We start from the raw sequence: 19,776 nt of genomic DNA, 5'->3' as shown, positions 1-19,776 counted from the left end.
ATCATAGAATGGAGTGCTGTGTTGTACAGTGGAGTACTGTAGCATGTCATACAGTGTCACAAAATATTGTAGAGTAGAAGAGAGGAGGACAGTGTTGTAGAGTGGAGTGACAGAATGCACTAGAGTGTGGTAGAGTGGAATGGCATAGAGTGGTGTTGAAGTGAGTTGTATAGATTAGAGTAGTGGAGTAGTATGCCATAGAGTACAGTGGAGTAAATTGAGGTGAAGTGACATTAAAGGAGGTGCGTAGATTATTGTTGAGCAGAGTAGAGTATATTGCAGTGGTATAGACTGTACTAGAGCGTTGTACAGTGAAACAGATTCAAAGACAGTGGTATACAGTGGAGTTGCATAGAGTGTAGTAGAGTTTGTTAGATTGGAGAGGTGTAGAGTGTCAGAGGTTGGAGAACACTGTTGTAGAGAAGAGTTTACAGCAGTTCCAGAGACTGGAGCAGTGTACAGTGCAGTGTCATACAGTGTTGTGTCGTAAAGTGTTGTATCATAAAGTATTGTGGCAAAGAATTTCATGGTGTACAGTGTCATGTTGTAGAGTATTGTGACATCCAGTGGAGTGGTGTACATTGGTGTGGTGTAAAGTGTTGTAGCACAGTGTGTTGTGGCATACAGTGTATTGGTGTACAGTAGAGTGGTGTAGAGTGGAGTGGCATTAACAGGAATACCGTAGGTTGGAGTGGCAGAGAGTGGAGTGGCGTAGAATGTCCTGGCATACAGTGGAATAGCATACACTGGACTAATGTATAATGGAGTGGTGTAGATTGGAGAGACATAAAGTGAAGTAGCAGACAGTGGAGTGGTATGGACTGGATCTGCATATAGTGGTATAGTGTAGCGTGGAGTGGTCCTAGAGTGCAGTGGCATGCAATGAAATACCATAGAATGGAGTGGTGTACAGTGGAATACCGTAGAGTGGAGTGGAGTATGCTGGAGTGGCTCACAGTGGAGTGGCATACAGTTGAATAACATGTAGTGGAGTGGCATAGACTGGAGTATGGTACAAAGGAGTGGTATGTCTTAAAGTAGAGTGGAGTGGCATAGAGTGGAGTGGTGTAGACTCTTGTAGTGTACTGTAGAGTGGAACAGCATAGAGTGGCCCACTGTGTAATAGTGTATAGTGAACTGGCATAGAGAGAAGTGCAATAGAGTGGAGTGGCATATGCTGGGATAGTGTACAGTGGAGTGGCATAAGGTTGAGTGGCATAGAGTGGAGTGACATGCAATACAATAGCATAGAGTGCATTAGCATGGAGTTGAGTGGTGTGCAGTGATATAGTGTAAAGTGGATTGGAGTAGAGTGGACTGGCATACAGGGGAATAACAAAGTGGACTGGTCCATACTATAGTGACATACATTGGCATGTCATACAGTGTAGTGAACCTCCGTAAAGGGGAGAGGTATGTCAGAGTGGCATACTTGTCCTAGAGTGGAGTATTGTGTTGTGTCCTGGAGTGGTGCATCGTACAGTGGAGTGTTGTGTCGTACATTGGCATGTTGTACAGTCTATTGTAAGGGATTTCATGCACAAATGGCTGAATGGACCAAATGTATTTTTTTAAGAATGGATAATATGGTGTGAAGAGTAACGCAAGGCAGCACCTTTCACTGCCTTCTGTTTCTCCATATTTACCAAGCGACACAGGGTGATGCATGGGGGCCTTATGTTACTTAGTAAATCTGTGTGATGCAAGGGTAATGCAATACAATGATAAATCTTTTCCTGCATTATATATTGTGCCACAGTGTACTGCTGTAACTTTGTGTACACAGCAGTACATGCCATAGACAAGCAAGTATATAATTGACTAATGACTGCCTTTACAAAGTTAGAAGACAAGCATATTTCTTTTGTTACACTTTAGCTGTGTTGTGGGTTGTAGGTTATATTGTTGGTCCCTGCCTAGTACCACTTTATTAAAGTGTTTATAGGTAGGGAAATGTATGAATTTTTTCTATACATTTTAAAAGGTTTACGGAGTATGCACTAGTACCTAGGAAGTACCATGTTTTCAACAAAGGTACAGTTTTCAAAATTTTTGAAGTTGTGCAGCATCTTCTCTGTATTTCCACTGAACATTGTACAGCTTTTTAATAACAAATTCAATAATTAAATATGTAAAACAAATTGTAAATACATTGTCGCGCACTATATTTGTGAAATATTGTGTATTGCAGTGTTTGTAACATTGTTTTGCTTATTTTATTTTTTAAGCATTCTTTTAAAATACCTCTGTAATTCCCAGGTAGTCTCGCAGTACTCCGTGATTTCTAAAAAAAAATATGTAGATGCTATATATAATTTTTCCCTACCTAGTACCACTTCAATTATGTGGTAAAAGTTAAGGAAAAATTATGAAACCTAATACTTCCCTATATCTAAGCATCCAACCCAAAACACTGGGCAATTGACCTTAAAACAACATGATTGAAGTTAACTTTTGTAAAGGGAGTCATTAGCCAGTCACAATGACTTTTCATCACCATGCACAGCAGAGTTTTCATGTTTGCTGCAAAAGGTTTTTGAAAATACAGTGGAATGTATTTTAAATGCTAAGTTTAAATGCTATCTAATGTTAAAAATACTTACGCTACTTACCAGTGATACCAAAAAGGATCATCTGCACACCATAATCTGAAATCCTGTCAAATTGCATGCAAATCCGAGTGGGCATTTGGTCACTAGAAGTGAGTACAAATTCTATGGATAATGCATTGGTGTCAAACATATTTTACCCCCCCCCCTTTTTCTTTTCACCCCCTTGATGAATCTCCGAGAACATTTGTTTATGCACCAATGTAGAAAAAACAATAGGTCTGGAAAGTTGACCGCTAAAAACAGGCATTCTGGGTGGCACTCAGACTTGTGCAATGTGCAAAAAGAAGACTCCAGTGGAAATTCCTATTTGTAGATATTTGTGCAGGAATCAGATATGTAAGAATAGTGCTTGAGTGTATAGCACACTCTACATGTAAGTATTTCCAGTGATATACTACTTGACCCCTTGCCTTTGCCTCCAGTCTTTTTTTATCAGGCTTTACACCAAAACCTATTCTGTCTCAGACTTGCCCATCTGGAACACATTACCTGGGTGTTGACGTAAAGGGGTTTTGATAAATGTTGGTGTAAAATAGCTTGCTGTGCTCGGTAGTTGCTGCTCTTTGCACTTTGCTAACCCCTGCACAAACCTTTAGTAAAGATGGCTCCAATAAGTTGCTTTTTAACATATTTTGATATTTCCTACAGTTGATATAAATCAGATTTTGTAAATCTGTTTGACCTGATAATTGATCTAATCTACAACGTAATACATGTCATAAAAAAAGTACAGTTTTGGCTGTCTAGAAGTGAGAAGGTTTTTCATTACTACTTCGGCTAATGATGACTTAAGCATCTAGCCAAGATTTATGCCTACTCTAGTTGCTGTGTTCCCCAAGCTTTCCCTGCATTTCTAGCAGTTCTCAATTAAGAACCAGTGAAAGTGACTCAGTGCCTCTTCAGAGTAGTGACAATATTATACAATCAACATAGAACTGCAAATGACAAAATACGCATTTGTAATTTATCTTGAAGAGTAGACAAACTCACGATTTCAGGGTATCCCATGAACGCCAGATGTAATGTTTTAGACAGCACACTGATTTTTTAAATCGATCTCCAGATATTCTTTTATTTATGATTCACTTGTTAAGTAATAACAACTTTTGTCTTGTCTGAACTTTCCAGGCTTACACACCAACAGTAAATGATTATTAAACACCAAAGGTAAAGGCTTTAAAATTCCTAATTTAATAACTAAATCCTGTTGCAACTATCTTGAACACACCTGAGGAACTGCTGATATTGTTGAAAAAGTACAGATAATCACCCATAGCCCAGTTTAAACAGAATGTATTACAGTAGACAGGATGCTACACTATTGATGTCATAAATTAAAAAAATACAATAGTTTAAAACTGCACATTTTTAGGTATTTTTGTTACGTATTTAGATTCGTTTTTACATATATTGGGCGGAATAAACATATGCATGTTGTCAATCTTCAGCTGGCTACTAAATTGTGTAGATGTGAGAATAATGAGATTTATAGATTTCTGTAATAAAGTAGAGTTTAGCACTTTTAATGTATAGCATGAGTGCACAGGGTCTCTGTTTGCATTCCTCTGTGTCTCTGTATGTTACTGAGTTTAAAGCAGGTAGCCGAGTTGTGGTTGTGCTTCCATCACAAGAAGAAGCGCTGATCCATAAAAAAGCCAAAGTAACAGCTCGTAACCTGGCAGCGGCTGTTTAGAGCCGTTTCTCCACACACACACACACACACACACACACACACACACACACACACCTCAATAAAGGATTGTATTAGCATGTCTGTAGAAGATGGGCAGTTGACCCAGCCCCCAGGACAGTCTCTCTATTTCTCCCCACATGGAAGGCTTTAAGAAGCAGTGATCACCCTCAGAGTTCCCATCCTGGGAAGTGAACAATGGTAACCAATAGAGGTCTCACAGGTGTGTATTTAATCAAAAGGTCGTAGTCACCTACAAGCCTTTGCACTGTTTAGAGGGTTAAACAGTATTTATAAAAGAACTGCAAAGTTGAGTCAAACAGTAAGTTAAATAATCTCAGCACTATGTGAACAGTTGAAACTCTGTCCCTGAACATTATTAAGGCTTTAGTGTATAGTTGAGTATAGTTGAAAGGGTAAGAGCACTTCACTGAAATAGGGTGTCTTTCGTAGTTGGATTAATGGGGATATTTACTAAGATTTGATTTTGCATTGTGTTTGCATCACAAAAGTGATGCAAATTGTCCAAGATTACCAGTTGTCGTCGCAGAAGGGTGCCTGCAGAAGCAGGGAAGAAACTCTGTCACTCCTCATGAGATTCCTTCGGTTTTTCTGGTGCAGGATGGAGACAGGCAGTCCTCATAGGATGCACACATTGGAAACTGTTGCAAATGCTGGCTGGAGCTGAAGTTGCAGGTCATAGGAGTTGTTCTGGATACTTTGTTGCAGTTTCACCAGTTCCTGGAGCAGACTACGGTTGATCTGACAGTCAGAAGCTGAAGCAGAGGATGCAGAGGATTCCTGGAGGAGTCCTGCAAGCTGAATCTGAGGAACACCCAGAGGAGAGACCCTAAATAGCCCTGAGAGGGGGATTGTCTACCTACCGAGGTATGCACCTATCAAGAGGGGTCTCTGACGTCACCTGCTAGCACTGGCCACTCAGAGGCCTCCCGAGTGTCCCAACACCTTGGAATCCAAGATGGCTAATGTCAGGGACACACTGGAGGAGCTCTGGGAAACACCGCTGGGGTGGTGATGGACAGGGGAGTGGTCACTCCCCTTTCCTTTGTCCAGTTTCACGCCAGACCATGGACTGGGGGTCCAAGAACCAGTGTAGGGTGCCTTAAGCAAGGAGGTCACCATCTGTGCCCTTCAAATAATTTCCAGAGGCTATGGGAGGCTACACCTCTCGAGCCTGTAACACCCTCCTCCCAAAGGAAATGCGTTGTTCTGCCTTCCTGGGACTGAGCTGCCCAGTCCCCAGGATGGCAGAAACCTGTCTGTGAGGTTGCAGCAGCTGGGGCTGCAGTGTAAACCTCAGGGAGCTGGTTTGGCAGTACTGGGGGTCCATGGTGGAGCCCTCAGAGTGCATGGGATTGGCCCCCCAATACCAGATTTGGAATGGGGGAACAATTTCATGATCTTAGACACCTCACATGGCCTTATTCGGAGTTACCATTGTGAAGTTACATACATGTATTAACATATATGTAGTGCACGCATGTAATGGTATCCCCACACTCATGAAGTCTGGGGAATTGACCCTGGACAACACAGGGGCACCTTTGCTAGTGCAAGGGTGCCCTCACACTTAGTAACTTTGCACCTAGCCTTCAGTAAATGAAGGTTAGACATATAGATAATGTATAAGTTACTTAAGTGCAGTGAAAATGGCTGTGAAAGAGTGTGGGCACTATTTCACTCAGACTGCAGTGGCAGTCCTGAAAAAGGTTTGTCTGAGCTCCTTATGGGTGGCAAAATAAATGCTGAAGCCCATAAGTATCTCCTGGAACCCCAATGCCCTGGGTTCCTAGGTACCATTTACTAGGGACTTATAAAGGGGATCCAGTGTGCAATTTGGAATTGGCATATGGAGTCACTAAACTATAGTGACACATTTGGTAAGTAGAGAGAGCATAAGCACTGGAGTTCTGATACTGACAACACACACATAGGGCACAAACTACGAGCCCTGGGGTTGTGGCTAGCAGGATCCCAGTGAGACAGGCAAAACACACTGACAAATAGGGTTTTAACTATGAGACCTGGGGTCCTGGCTAGCGGGATCCCAGTGAGACAGTAAAAACACCCTGACACACACTCACTAACAGGCCAAAAATGGGGGTAATCATGCTAGAAAGAGGCTACTTTCCCACAGAAGTGGACAAACATATAGGGGTGCAATTATAATTGCTTCTTTAGAAAAATAGTTTAGCCAACTGCATTTTAAGTTAACCAATTCTGCACTTACCTATTCAAAGAGGCCACTGAGGGTTATCGGTAACCCCAACAGTACGGCAGCATTCTGAAATTTGAGCATATGTTTGGTGTTTGTGATCATACACTAGCTCTTTGCGTCTTCCTCAAGTTGAAACCGAATGGTGACATACACAATTAAAATTAAGACATCTTAAGTGAACCCTTGTTCTACAGATCTAACCTGGGTTTCACACTAATGCCCCCATTTAGCACTTATATTTTAGTTCACGATGCAAAAAATGTACCACAACACTGTGAGCTTTATTTTCTCATTACTTGAGAGGAAAACATTGCAAACCCACAATACAAGAGCTGTATCTGATGGGATAGCTCTGCTGTAATGCATCTGAATTTAGTATCCTTGGGATAGTTCATGTGTCATCGAAAGAAGAAAATTTCACAAAGGGTGAACAGAGCTAACATACAGCATCTATCTCTTATGCTTCATTGTTAGTACTGCATGACCAAAATTAAATTTAAACATGGAACTCTAGTAGGTGAAATAATGGGCCAAATACGTTTTAAGTTCTGATTCTCATTCAAGATTCAGCTTGTCTCTCCATCTGAAGTCTAGGCAATCAAAGCCAGTGAGGTGAGGACAAAACAATACTGGACCTTTCTCATATAGGGAATGGTAACTGATTGGGTGAGGGCAATGAGTTGAGTGAGAGCAATGCTAGTGAACTCCTCTACACCTACAGATATAATGTGATGCAAGTATTTAAATGTTTTTTAATACATCATTTTAATAAATTTTACATCATTCACGTAAAGAAGAAGGCAGAGCTACGTGTTCTCAGAATTACAATCATGAACTGTTTGTGACAAATGCAATGTAAGTTCATATAAAAGTAATCTGATCTGAAGACTACGGTGCATGGGGATGCAATACATAATTATGGCAAATAGGATGTTACCCACACATTACAGCCCACCATTGGTTCCAGGTTCTCATATGTTTCCATGGTGAGCCTAGACTTTGTAGACCAATTCCTCTGGTTTTGCACAAAAATCACTGCCTGGTCCAGTTCACGGGCCTCAACCCCCTAACGTAGACCCAAGGCAGCCCCAAGGGCAGAGTACTGTGTTTTACATGTTCTGATAGTGAAACATTGCCAAATTTGTTTTTCACTATTGCAAGGCCTATCTCTACCATAGGTTAACATGGGGATTGTCTTGAAATATCTTTCAAGTGCAGTTTCCCATTGGGAGCAGATGGAGTTGGAATTTGGGGTCTCTGAACTCACACTTTAAAAATACATCTTTTGATAAAGATGTTTTTTAGATTGTTTGAAAATTCCACTTTTAGAAAGCGAGCATTTTCTTGCTTAACCATTTTGTGCCTCTGCTTGGCTGCTGAATCCACGCCTGAGTCAGGCTGACAGTTGGATTGTTTGTGAATTCACTCTAGATAGTGACACAGAGGGAGCTGAGGTGTGTTCTGCATGTCCTGATGAATCTTCCTGGGCTAGCATGGGGAGGGAGGAGCTGACACCTGCACTTGAAAGGGCTGTGCCTGACCCCTCACACTACAGTCTCCAACCCCCTGGCTGGGGGGAGTGAGGCTGGGGTAGGGCAAGGGGGAGACAGAGTATTGTGCACTACAAAGACTTTCCTTTGAAGTTTGCTTACTTCAAAGGCAGAAATGAGTATTGGATTGCTTACCTCACAACTTTAGAACACTTCTGAATCAAGAGGAGACTCTGCCAAGGAGAAGCCTGAATAGCTGTGAGGAGGAGCACTGCCCTTGTGCTGTGTTTGTTTTGTTGTGTTGGCCTGCAGTTGCTGCTTCTGCCTTGGAGAGGACAAGTACTGGACTTTGATATGTATCCTGCTTGTGAAGTTTCTCCAAGGGCTTGGACTCAGCTTGCCTCCTTTAAGAAGACTTGGGACATCAAAGACTTCACCTGCCAGCACCTGGGCTTTCTTGCTGAGACCCCTTACTTGCCAAGTGGTGCCCCTTCCAATCTCTGGGCCGTTCGAAGGAGAAGCTAATAGAACCTGCACCCACACTGCAGCTGTAAAATTATAGCAGCACCTGCCTTGCAGCTGTGGAAATTGACACAATGGCAGTTCAGCGCAGCTTCACCATTGCGTGCATCTAGATTTTCCATGCATAGTGCTTGGGAGGCAAAACATCACCACACAGACCTGAGGCTGCTTGTCCCAAAATCGACACATCACTTACCCAGTGGGGAAAGAATCGACGTACAGCCTCGCTTGCGTAAGGAATTGATGTATTGCTTGCATTTCTGATGCACCTCTGCCCACTTGGCTTTACTTTTGAACCATTCCAGGTACTTTGTACTAAGACAACGCATCTATAGTTTTCTCTGGACTAAGACTCCTTTTACTTTAAAAATTGATAACTCTTTTTGTGTATGTTTGATTTTTGTCGTTTTGGTCTTGTTTGATTCAGATAAAGATTGGCCATTTGTCTAAACTGGTGTGGAGTCCATTTTTGGTGTTTCCATTGTGTTTTTGTGTGTCTCTGCACACATACTTTACACATTGCCTCTGAGATAAGCCTGACTGCTTGTGCCAAGCTACCAAGGGGGGTGAGCAGGGTTTATCAGGTTTTTGACTCCCTTACTAGAGTGAGGGTCCCTACTTGGACTGGGTCCAAAACACTGCCCACTAGAGACCCCATGTCTAACAGGTACGCTATGCAGGGAGTTTGATAAGAAATATAAGAGCATGCCTTATAAATCTATAAAGAAGCCATGATAGGAGTGGGTAAGGCTAATTCTGAAGGACATAAATAAACTCTGGCAGGGATATCATTTTGAACAAAGCTCTTGGAATCATTATTGACAGAGATAGAGAGGCCCAAGTCTCTTGGTCTAATTTCAACTGTGCCAGTAGAGATGGATATACATAGATCACAACCCCTGGCCTAACGTTGTGCAATCTCCATTGCCAAATATGTAAAATAATCACCAACAGTGTGTATATAGGTATGAGGTGGATATTGGCAGGCAGGTATTTCTTCACTAGGATTAACATAGGCACACTTGATTCAATTTCCTAATGGACCTGCATCATCTCCAAGGATTCTAAGGATATTAGTTAGCCTGGGAATCAAGGTAACAAGATCATGGGTGTAAAGCAGCATATCATCTTCATATAGTGAGATTGTATCCTTGGATCCATTATGCCATCTGTAGAAACCACTCTCATGCTTCCCATAAGAATAACAATACACAACAGTTCACTGAGCCACCTACAGACTGTGGAACAGGTTTAATATCTCTACACATGTCTCATCTCTCTACAGGCTCACATTACACCTAAATAACAGAAAAGAATAAGCTCTACAAACTGCTCTCAACTTTTTTGACAAATAAATTACTCTCAAAATATCCACATACAAACCATTAACATAAGAACTTCCACGTAAACAAAGGGATAAGGATGAAAGCAGAAATTGCTGCACCTCAAGGCAATGGACAAAATCCATAAGCTCCAGCTCAAGTAATTAACAGGTCCTATATATCCTCTATTAAGAAGCCAAAATTAAGAAGCCAAAAACAATATACTATCCTTACCAGATTTCCAATGCCAAAGCCTTTCCAAGGAGCTTCAAAGGAACCTAACAGAATTCCACAATCCAGAGTGCAATACCACAAAGACTACCTAAACTCATGGTTTCTGTCATTTCGTTGCAGCCAACCTTGGTGCCACAGCACAAAAACATGACCACCACTTGTGGAACAGGACACTATCCATCCAGCCCGCCAGTACCCGTATTACAAATCCATTGAATGGTAGGCACTGGTCTGTTGTCCCCTTAAAAAAAATTCCAGTCTCCAACTCCTATGATCAGGTCTGGATCGAGATGATGGATCTGTAGGCTCGTTGTCCAATGAGTTATGAAGAACATCTTAGCTTCAACAGTTACCCCAACCCAAGCAATAACTACTGTCAACAACTTCATATTGTTTTTCACCTTTCTCTCAGCCTTTGAGGTATCCTACATAGAACCACTCATAAGACTAACATTCTAAATGTAGAAAATCTGAAATTGCGTGTGATGTTTGTTCTTAGGTAAACTGATTAAAAGAGCAGTGCTCACTCAGACCTGAAACTTCGTGTAAGAAAAAAAAAATCTTAAGATCAATAATTAAGATTTCATCCTTGAAGAGGTACCATCTATACTCCGATTTCCATTTGAGACAATGTAAAGACCAACATGGACAGTAAGAGAGTTGCTGGATTTCTACTGCTGGTTGAGACTGCTTCTTTTAACACAGTTCACCCATCACTACACCCTAGTGAGAGTTGAACTTAGCATCAATGTAAGTATATCTGATGGAATCTCCTCCTACCATTACAATAGATCCAGAATAATATGGTGCCTATTTTACAACACCAAATGTCAACATTAACAGTGCTGTTCCTCAAGACCCAATTGTCTCCTCACTACTCTTCAGTGACTGCCTATGCCCACTTCCTAAATCCTATCTCTCAACCTAACATGATATAATTGTGCTAACCACATACAGGTCATCTTAAAGTTGGAAAATCATATGGAGCCAAACACCTCAGGCCTAAACCACTGCCTCCAAGTCACTCACAAACAGATACTGAGAATTCACCTTAAACAAACTTAATTTGTCCAAAACAAACATCCTAACAGGCAGCAATTGGAAGAACTACAGTCCTGCAAGCATGGAAGTCAGGAACGGGGTACTAGACCTCTGATGTTAATAGAAGTGAGAAACCCGGGAGTGACCATGGATTTTAGCCTTTCCCCTGGTCCCTACATGAAACAAGTCACAATAAATGCACTGTTTGAACTAAAATGTTAAGTTACCTGCAGTCCACATTTCCCTCACAATGCTACTGGCTGTTATGTCACTCGTTCTCTCTCCTTGGATGATCCAAAGCACTCTAGTCCAGGGTCTTGTCTTTTCTGGTCCAAAGACTGAAAAGAATCCATCTATATGATGACATGTCACATATTATCCTAGTGCTCAGTGACTTCTAATTGCCAGGTGCTCTGCTTTTAAGACTTAACTGCATTGCCTATAGGGCCTTCTTTAGAAACAGACCATCAAATATTACAACTATCAGGGGAATCAAAAACACCACATCCAACTGGCAAAGTCCCTGGATGAAAATTTCAGGTCTGAAGAACCTATTTTTCCAATATGGGTCAGAAACTTTGATTAGCGGTCCCCTTAGAGCTAATTAATAGTGTCCTTTCTATTCTTTTTCTTCAGTATTTGCCAAGGCACAACAAAAATAAACATGATAAAATCACAACTGTGGTCCTCATTCTAGACACTGAAAGTCTGTTCAACAAGGCCATATGACAAACACACACTCGCATGACGTAGCATTCTACCCCTCTTAAAATGCACTTTGATGGCTCATCAGTGGATTGAAGCACTATATAAATGCAACTGCAACATATTATTAAAAACAACCAGTGGCACACATTCAACAGGGTAGCACAGGAAACTCCCATACAGCCCAAAAACATGACATATACTCAATAATGACAAAGTTTTTTTTATAGCATTCCCATTTTTCAAGATGTCCTGAGCATTCCCTCAATTGATTCTATTTTGTTTTAAAAACCCCTTACCATGGGTGTGGACTAGCATTGAGTGAGACTTACAGTGTGTCTGCTGTACATGGGCTTTAAGCAGCAGGCCCCACTTGGTTTGATTTAAACCCGCTTCTTCCACTGTTTAATATGGGAGAAGAGATTGATGGTGGTGACCCACCTTGCAGTGATGATTGACCCCAGAGTTTGCAATTCTGGGCTAAGGGACCTTCGACCGAGGCAGACACTGACTGAGCAAGATTGTGACCAGTAATTGAGGGTCACATGATACCTGCAACCCAACAGAGCAGAACATCCATGGGTCTTCCCCACTGGCTGTAAGATGATGCACCGCTGTGGAGGTCCATTGTATAGATCAGCAGCATAGCAAGTGTGCCATGGTCCCTAGTGCAAGGAAGGAATTGGACCCCCTGGCAGCTGTTTTAACAGTGAGATACAGCAATACCCATGCTTGAGTCTCCACTCAGGTCTCTGGTCCCTTTACCACTGCACCTGCAGCAACAATGGAAGATACTCCTGGCAAAGGGGCCCTGTGTCCAAATATGGTGACAATTGATGGTGTGCGATGCTGAGGGGTCTTGGTAGGAGTGTCAGAGCTCAACACTGGCATGCTGCACAGGTCCCATAAGAAAGGGTTTGGGTTGCTTCTCTCTTTGGAACCCTTATGGGGGCAGAACGGATGGCTGCATGGAGGCATAGAAGATCTGCTAAATGGGATAGACAGCCTCTTAAGATTGTTGCAGCCTAGAAGATAGTGAAGAGAAAGAAGAGAGTCAAGATTTCAATATAGGAAAAATGTAATTTTCTCACAGCAGTAGCCAGATTGCAGTCCAGTGACCAGCTCCAGCTCCAGCTAGTGGCAGCTGCCACTCAGCGGGGGTGGCAGGGCGGGAAGTGACAGAGGGTGGGGAAATAAAAACACTTAAAAAAAGCTCACCATTGGGAGAGACTCACTTATCTCCCCTCCGTCCTCATCCTCTTCCTTCCTGGCTCACACAGACTCCCAGCCAATCACTATGCTGCTGACAGCAGCATTGTGACTGGTCTGTGCTGCCTGCTTCACCGCTCAGACTGGGAGTGGCAGACTGGGTATGTTCTCCATTCGACTGTGCAATACAAGGTTAATGCTACTGGGCCGTTCCTAAGCAGTCTAGTAGTTAGACTGAGTTCTAAAACCATGGCTGGAACAAAGTTTAGATGATATTTAAATTAAGGGGCCAAATGTAAAAATATTTGGCCATAAAATACTGGCTGCTAATTACGCCCGTAAAAGTTTTTAAGAATCGACCTATGACCTATTTAGTAAAAGGTCAGTCCCATCTAAATGGTTGTGGGTCTCATTCTTACCTCCTTCTTGAGTATTAATGAGGGAGGTTGCAGATAGCAATTCACTCTGATTGGAGGACATCACAAGGATTGGGGCCTGTTGGTATCAGCAAACCACTGTATCTTCAATTACCTGTCAGTAAAGTAAATTGTTTTCTAAATGCAGCCCATTTTCCTCCCCCTGCTTTGTTTGTTTAAAAGTTGGTAGGGGTCCACTCTTCAAAAAACATTTTTTTATATGAATGAAGCGAAAAGGGTGTCCAGAGGATCCTTTCCCTTTTACAAACGCATAACCACTTCCTTTGAGGTGTTGATAACATATCAATGTTTTGTGACTGGAGTATGGGAATGGATACATTGGATACTGACTCAGCATTTGTAAGAGACACTTACAACACACCTCATCCAGATACTAATTCGGTAGGCATTTGCAATCCTACTTTTAAAGTTGTAAAATATTTTTGTTGACTCCTATAAAAGGATAAGTACAAAAGTATTTTAATAGTCACAAAGTTCTGAATGGCTACTTTGTCGACATCTTTAACATGGGTAGTTACTTTCTCAATGGAAGGCAACTTTGTCTTCCCCAAAATGGAGTGTGCCACATTCTAGGTTCTATTTCATTAATATATCAGAGTGCAGCCCAATAAACTATGTAGTCCCATTTAAATAGTAAACTTTGTCATAGGAACCCACTGAAAACCAATAATGCTGCTGATTCATGACAAAGCATGTTGGATATTGTTCAAGCGTCTGGCTCAGCCTCTCAGTTTGACCATCAGTCTGTGGGTAATAACTTGTGGATGCGCACTTGAAAGCTCTCTATTCCTTCAGTATCTTGTTTCATTAATGAAAATTAAGTGTGCCTTCTGTCCATAAAGATGACCTTCAGCAGACCACTTACCTCCTCAACATTTTGACTGAGGCCTTATTTACAAGTGTGGAGGTTGAAGGACTTTCTGAGTGAAGAATCAATGCAGCACCTGCTGTGTGACTAAAAATTTGACGCATCACTATACCGGATCGAAGCAACATCTGTGACTTCTTCCCGCCTGCCCAGGATTTGCCAGCATCATCCCTGGGGGTCAAGGAGATCCCCGCATCATAGTGAGGAACCAAGCCAGTGCGCCAAAAAACGACACAAAGTCCCTTGCAGCATGGAAAGAAACAACGCATTGTCTGTGCTGTGTCAGAAAATCTGACGCACACCCTATTTTTCCACGCATCTCCTTCTCTTCGGACTCCGTGCATGTTATTTTTGATGCAAACCAGGTACTTTGTGAAACCAGGAGATAACTGTTAATTGTTCAGATGTAAGACTCTTTAAACTTGCAAAAGTGATATCTCAACTTGTGCCTGTTTGTCATTTTGACCTTAATGTAACCAGATAAATATCATATACTTTTCTAGAACTGTGTGGTGAGTTTATGTTGTGTTTGTACTGTGTTACTGTATGATTTATTGCACAAATACGTTACACATTGCCTTCCAAGTTAACCCTGACTGCTCAGTGCCAAGCTACCAGAGGGTGGGCACAGGATTGTTTGAATTGTGTGTAACTTACCCTGACTAGGACTGAGGTCCCTATTTGGACAAGGGTGTATACTTCTGCCAACTAGAGACGCCATTCCTAACTGTGTTGGACACTTAATGGATGACATTTACTATTCTCACTCCAATCTAAGCCACATTGGGGAGGTTTTCGGCACTAAAGGGGTGACATTTACTATTCTCTTGAATCTAAATCAATTTGGGAAAGGGGTTACACATTAGAGGGCTGACATTTATTATTCCTATCTATCTAACTGTCTAGACAAATTTGGGAAAGGTGTTGAACACTAAAAAGGTGACAGTTACTATTTCTAATCCAATCTAAACTAATTTGGGAAAGGGGTTACACATTAGAGGGCTGGCATTTATTATTCCTATCCTATTTAAATATCTAAACAAATTTGGGAAAGGTGTTGAACACTAAAAAGGTGACAGTTACTATTTCCAATCCAATCTAAACTAATTTGGGGAAGGGGTACATTTACTATTCCCGTTGCAATAGATACTAGTTTGGGTAAGGTGCTGGATGCGAAAGGTGTGACATTTACTATTTGCTCTACAATGTAAATTATTTTAGGCAAGTTGCCAGATACCAAAAATGTTGTATCCGCAAACAATACTCCCTAATCACAATGAATTTTTGATCTATAAAATAAATAAAGACCTACATATTTACATTTAAACATTAGTAAATTAAATATTACAAAATAGTAAGCATATCACAATTCACAATTAATTTATGGTATTTAATATTTATTGCTATTTCTTTGAACATAACATAACAAATCAGAACCAAAAAATGAAATCATAAAGGTTAAATAAAGTCAGTTTCAAATAAAATATAAAAAAGGTTTATTTCATCAAAATTAATACATTACATTGTACAATATATATTAGGAGAAACAGGATTTATTCCAATATTAAACATAATAAACATGTCATTAATGAAATATTGTTTCATAATTTTTAATATAGAAACCTGCACCATATATGAACATATTAATTTATATATATATATATATATATATATATATATATATATATATATATATATACACACACACACACATATATATATTTATATACATTGGATTGAGTCTATATGAATTATTCCAATCCCTTCTCCTCTACCCAGTGATCTGTCTAGACGTAGAATTGACTAGTTATAGGGCATGGCCATAATCACATCAGGGGTCGAGCCCTACGACAGCCACGTTTCTTTTAAAAACAGAACATATGGCTTGTGTTAATTCAGAAGTGAGTAAGTATGTAGCTTATGTGCTGGTAAAGAGTGGCAGTTTAATAACATTAATTTATTGACTTGTTCCTTCTCCTTTCTTATGTTTAAAGGGGATATATGATGTAAAGTTGATTGGCCTGGATTATATCTTATCCCTGAGGAATTAAAATAGGGTAGGCAATGACCGAAATTCCTTTTCTCTTTATTGAGGCCTAAGAGAAATTCCCTTGAGTAAACTATTCTTTCAGGGACTACAGTCGTGTTATTACTAGACCCTGGACCCTGCTGGACGCGGACGGGTGCAGACGGGCTTGCCTTTGGTGCTCCTTCGGCGCGCTAGTGGCACGCCCGCTGCGCGCGTCTGCTTCCAGAGGGTCATATATAGGCCTGGGAGGGAACAGCTAGACTGCTAACCAAGAGAGAATGGCGGCTCTAGCTGGAACCACCAGGACCCACCAGGAGGGAAAGATGGCCACCTGGGGAGGGGACAGTACCAAGAAGCACTTGTGAAAGAGTCGGGTAAAAACTATACCTTCCCTAAAGGACTACCGGCTCCAATAAATACGGGCGCCAGAGTCTTCAGAGTTAAAAAATGTGGCAGTTTTGCAGAGATTTAAACAAATTAAAATACACAGTCGTAATGCTTAAACTACACAGTCGTAACAATAAAAACAGTTTAAGAACAGACCGGCAGCGCAGCGTTTACCTGTTAATCAGGTCCGCTGCGCGTCTGCTTCCAAAGGGTCATTTATAGGCCTGGGAGGGAACAGCTAGACCGCTAACCAAGAGAGAATGGTGGCTCTAGCTGGAACAAACAGGACCCACCAGGAGGGAAAGATGGCCGCCGGGGGGGGGGCGGTATCAAGAAGCACTCGTGAAAGAGTCGGGTAAAAACAATACCTTCCCTAAAGGACTACCGGCTCCCCTAAACACGGGCGCCGGAGTCTTTAGAGTTAAAAAAAGTGCAAGTTTTGCAGAGATTTAAAAAAGTTTAAATACACAGTGATAATGATTAAAATACACAGTCATAACGATAAGAACAGTTTAAGAACAAACGGACAGCGCAGCGTTTACCTATTAATCAGGCCCACACTGGATAGATATTCGCACACATCTGCAGGCTATATTATTCCCTGATCTATCCTACACCGCAGATACCTTTGATAAATGGATTTCCCAATCCTTAGATATTGTACTGCTTAGTAAGATCAATACTAAAACTAATCACCAAAATAAATCCCCCTGCTTTTCCCCTCATCTGTTGCATTTAAAAAAAGATTGCAAGCGGATGGAGAGGAAATGGAGGAAAATCATATGACCCTGGCCTAAAAAAAGTTTATAGAGACCTGACTAGTTCTTTCCATTCAGAAATCAATGCGGCGCAGGCATCCTACTATACCGTTAGGATTGAACAGTCCTCCCATTCCCCCAAAGAGATCTTTTCAATTGCCAAGGAAATGACTCAGCTTCCTTCTGCCAAAAATGTGACAGAAGGCTCCAAGAAACATAGTAATGAACTAGCCTGTTTCTTTCAAAAGAACACCTATGACATTCTGGCAACTCTTCGTAATAATTTTATCAATGTGGATAAAGTGGTCTCGTCCACTGATGAGCAAGGTTCTCGAGTCCTACTTTAAACTTTTGAGCCGATTAATGAAGAGGTCGTGGCTAAGCATCTCTGCTCTATTAAATCTGGGTCCCCTTTGGACCCATCCCCTCCTTCTACCCTAGCCTTAGGATCAGAAGTCATAACGCCGGTTCTAACTAAGATACTTAACGACTCTGTCCTCTGGGCACATTCCCAGTCACTGGAAACATGCTGTGGTCAAGCCTCTGCTAAAAAATCCTAATTTTGACACAATCTCACCCCGCAACTATGCACCAATTGCTCTTCTCCCAATTGCATCTAAAATTATGGAGAAACATGTCAACTCCCAGGTGTCAGGTTTTCTTGAGAAACACAATCTTCTTCACAACACCCAAATGGGTTTTAGACCACTCCACAGCACTGAATCTGCCCTTTTGGCTGTTACCGAATACACTAGACTCTGCTTAGATGCTGTTGGATATGCAGCCATCATTCTTCTTGATTTGAGTGCTTGTTTGATACTGTGGACCATAAGACCCTTTTGCACAGAATCACTCAAATGGGAATTGAAGGCATTTGCCTCAAATGGCTTTAGTCATTTCTTGATCAGAGGACGTTTCAAGTGCTGGATCAGACATACTACGCAGACATTTTCTCCCTGACATGAGGTGTTCCACAGGGCTCGTCCCTGAGTCCCACACTTTTTAACATTTATATGGCCTTGTTGGCAAAGACCGTGGAATCCTACGGGTTATCACTTATCTCCTATGCTGATGATACTCAGTTGGTCTTTTCTTTTTTTACCGACAGTAACTCGGAATCTGCCATCCTTTCGTCATGCCTGGCGGACATTGCTGGTTGGATGGCTGATAGCAAATTAAAATTAAATGACGAAAAAACAGAGGTTATGCTGATAGGGAACTCTCGGTCCCTTCAGTCCCCTATGTTAGCCCCAGCAGGACTAAACAACCTCGCCCGCCTAAAGACACTATTAAAAGCCTGGGCTTTTGGTTGGACACACAATTTACAATGGAATGCCATGCAAAGAAGCTAGCATCCTCTTGTTTTTATGTCTTGAGAACCTGTAGGAAAATGTTCACATTTCTCCCTTTTTTAGCCAAACGGCTCATTGTTCAGGCCCTAATTTTATCTCGTCTAGACCATGGGAATATTTTATTTATGAGTTCTCCTAAATATGTTGTGAAGAGGCTGCAGGTGATACAGTATGCCGCTGCCCGTCTTTTGGTGGGCACTCCTAGACATCTTTCAGCAAAACCTGCCCTAGCCTCCTTTCATTGGCTTCCCATTGAACAGCTAATCAACTTTAAAGCTGCCTGCTATGTCCACCGAGCTCTTCATAACAGAGGTCTGGCCTTTCTTAGACAGACAATAACTCTTCATATTTCCCAATGTCTACTCAGATCCTCTTCTGCATCCCTGAGCAACATACCTCCTGTTAAGAAAGGGAGAAGGGGAGGCAGATCTTTCGCCTTTAGGGCAGTCCATCTATGGAATTATTTTCCAGCTGAGCTTCGCTTAGAAGACTCTTAGGGCCAGATGCAGGAAACGATTAGCGAGTCGCAAACGGCGCAGGGACTCGCAATTTGCAAGTCGCAAATTGGCATTTTCTTACATCTGGCCCTTAATGCTCTTTTCACAAACTGCTGAAGACTTTCCTCTTTCCTCTATAGTGTGCTAGTTTTGTTTGTTTAATTTGGTTCCGCAATAGCACTGGGAGGCCTTCGGGTAGCCATGTGCTCTATAAATTACTAAATAGAAAAAAAATTGAAATATATATGTCCAAACAAACCAATATTGATAAGTTGCACTCCAGGAGAGTATTCCATTTTATTTCAATCTATACAACACCTAAACCACCACCAACGCGTTTCAGCCAACAGGTCCTGCTCACAGCTGCATACTATTAAAATAACT

The sequence above is a fragment of the Pleurodeles waltl genome, chromosome 2_2 (genome assembly GCF_031143425.1).
Source record: "Pleurodeles waltl isolate 20211129_DDA chromosome 2_2, aPleWal1.hap1.20221129, whole genome shotgun sequence".
Lineage (NCBI taxonomy): Eukaryota > Metazoa > Chordata > Amphibia > Caudata > Salamandridae > Pleurodeles > Pleurodeles waltl.
This window is presented reverse-complemented; position numbering follows the sequence as displayed.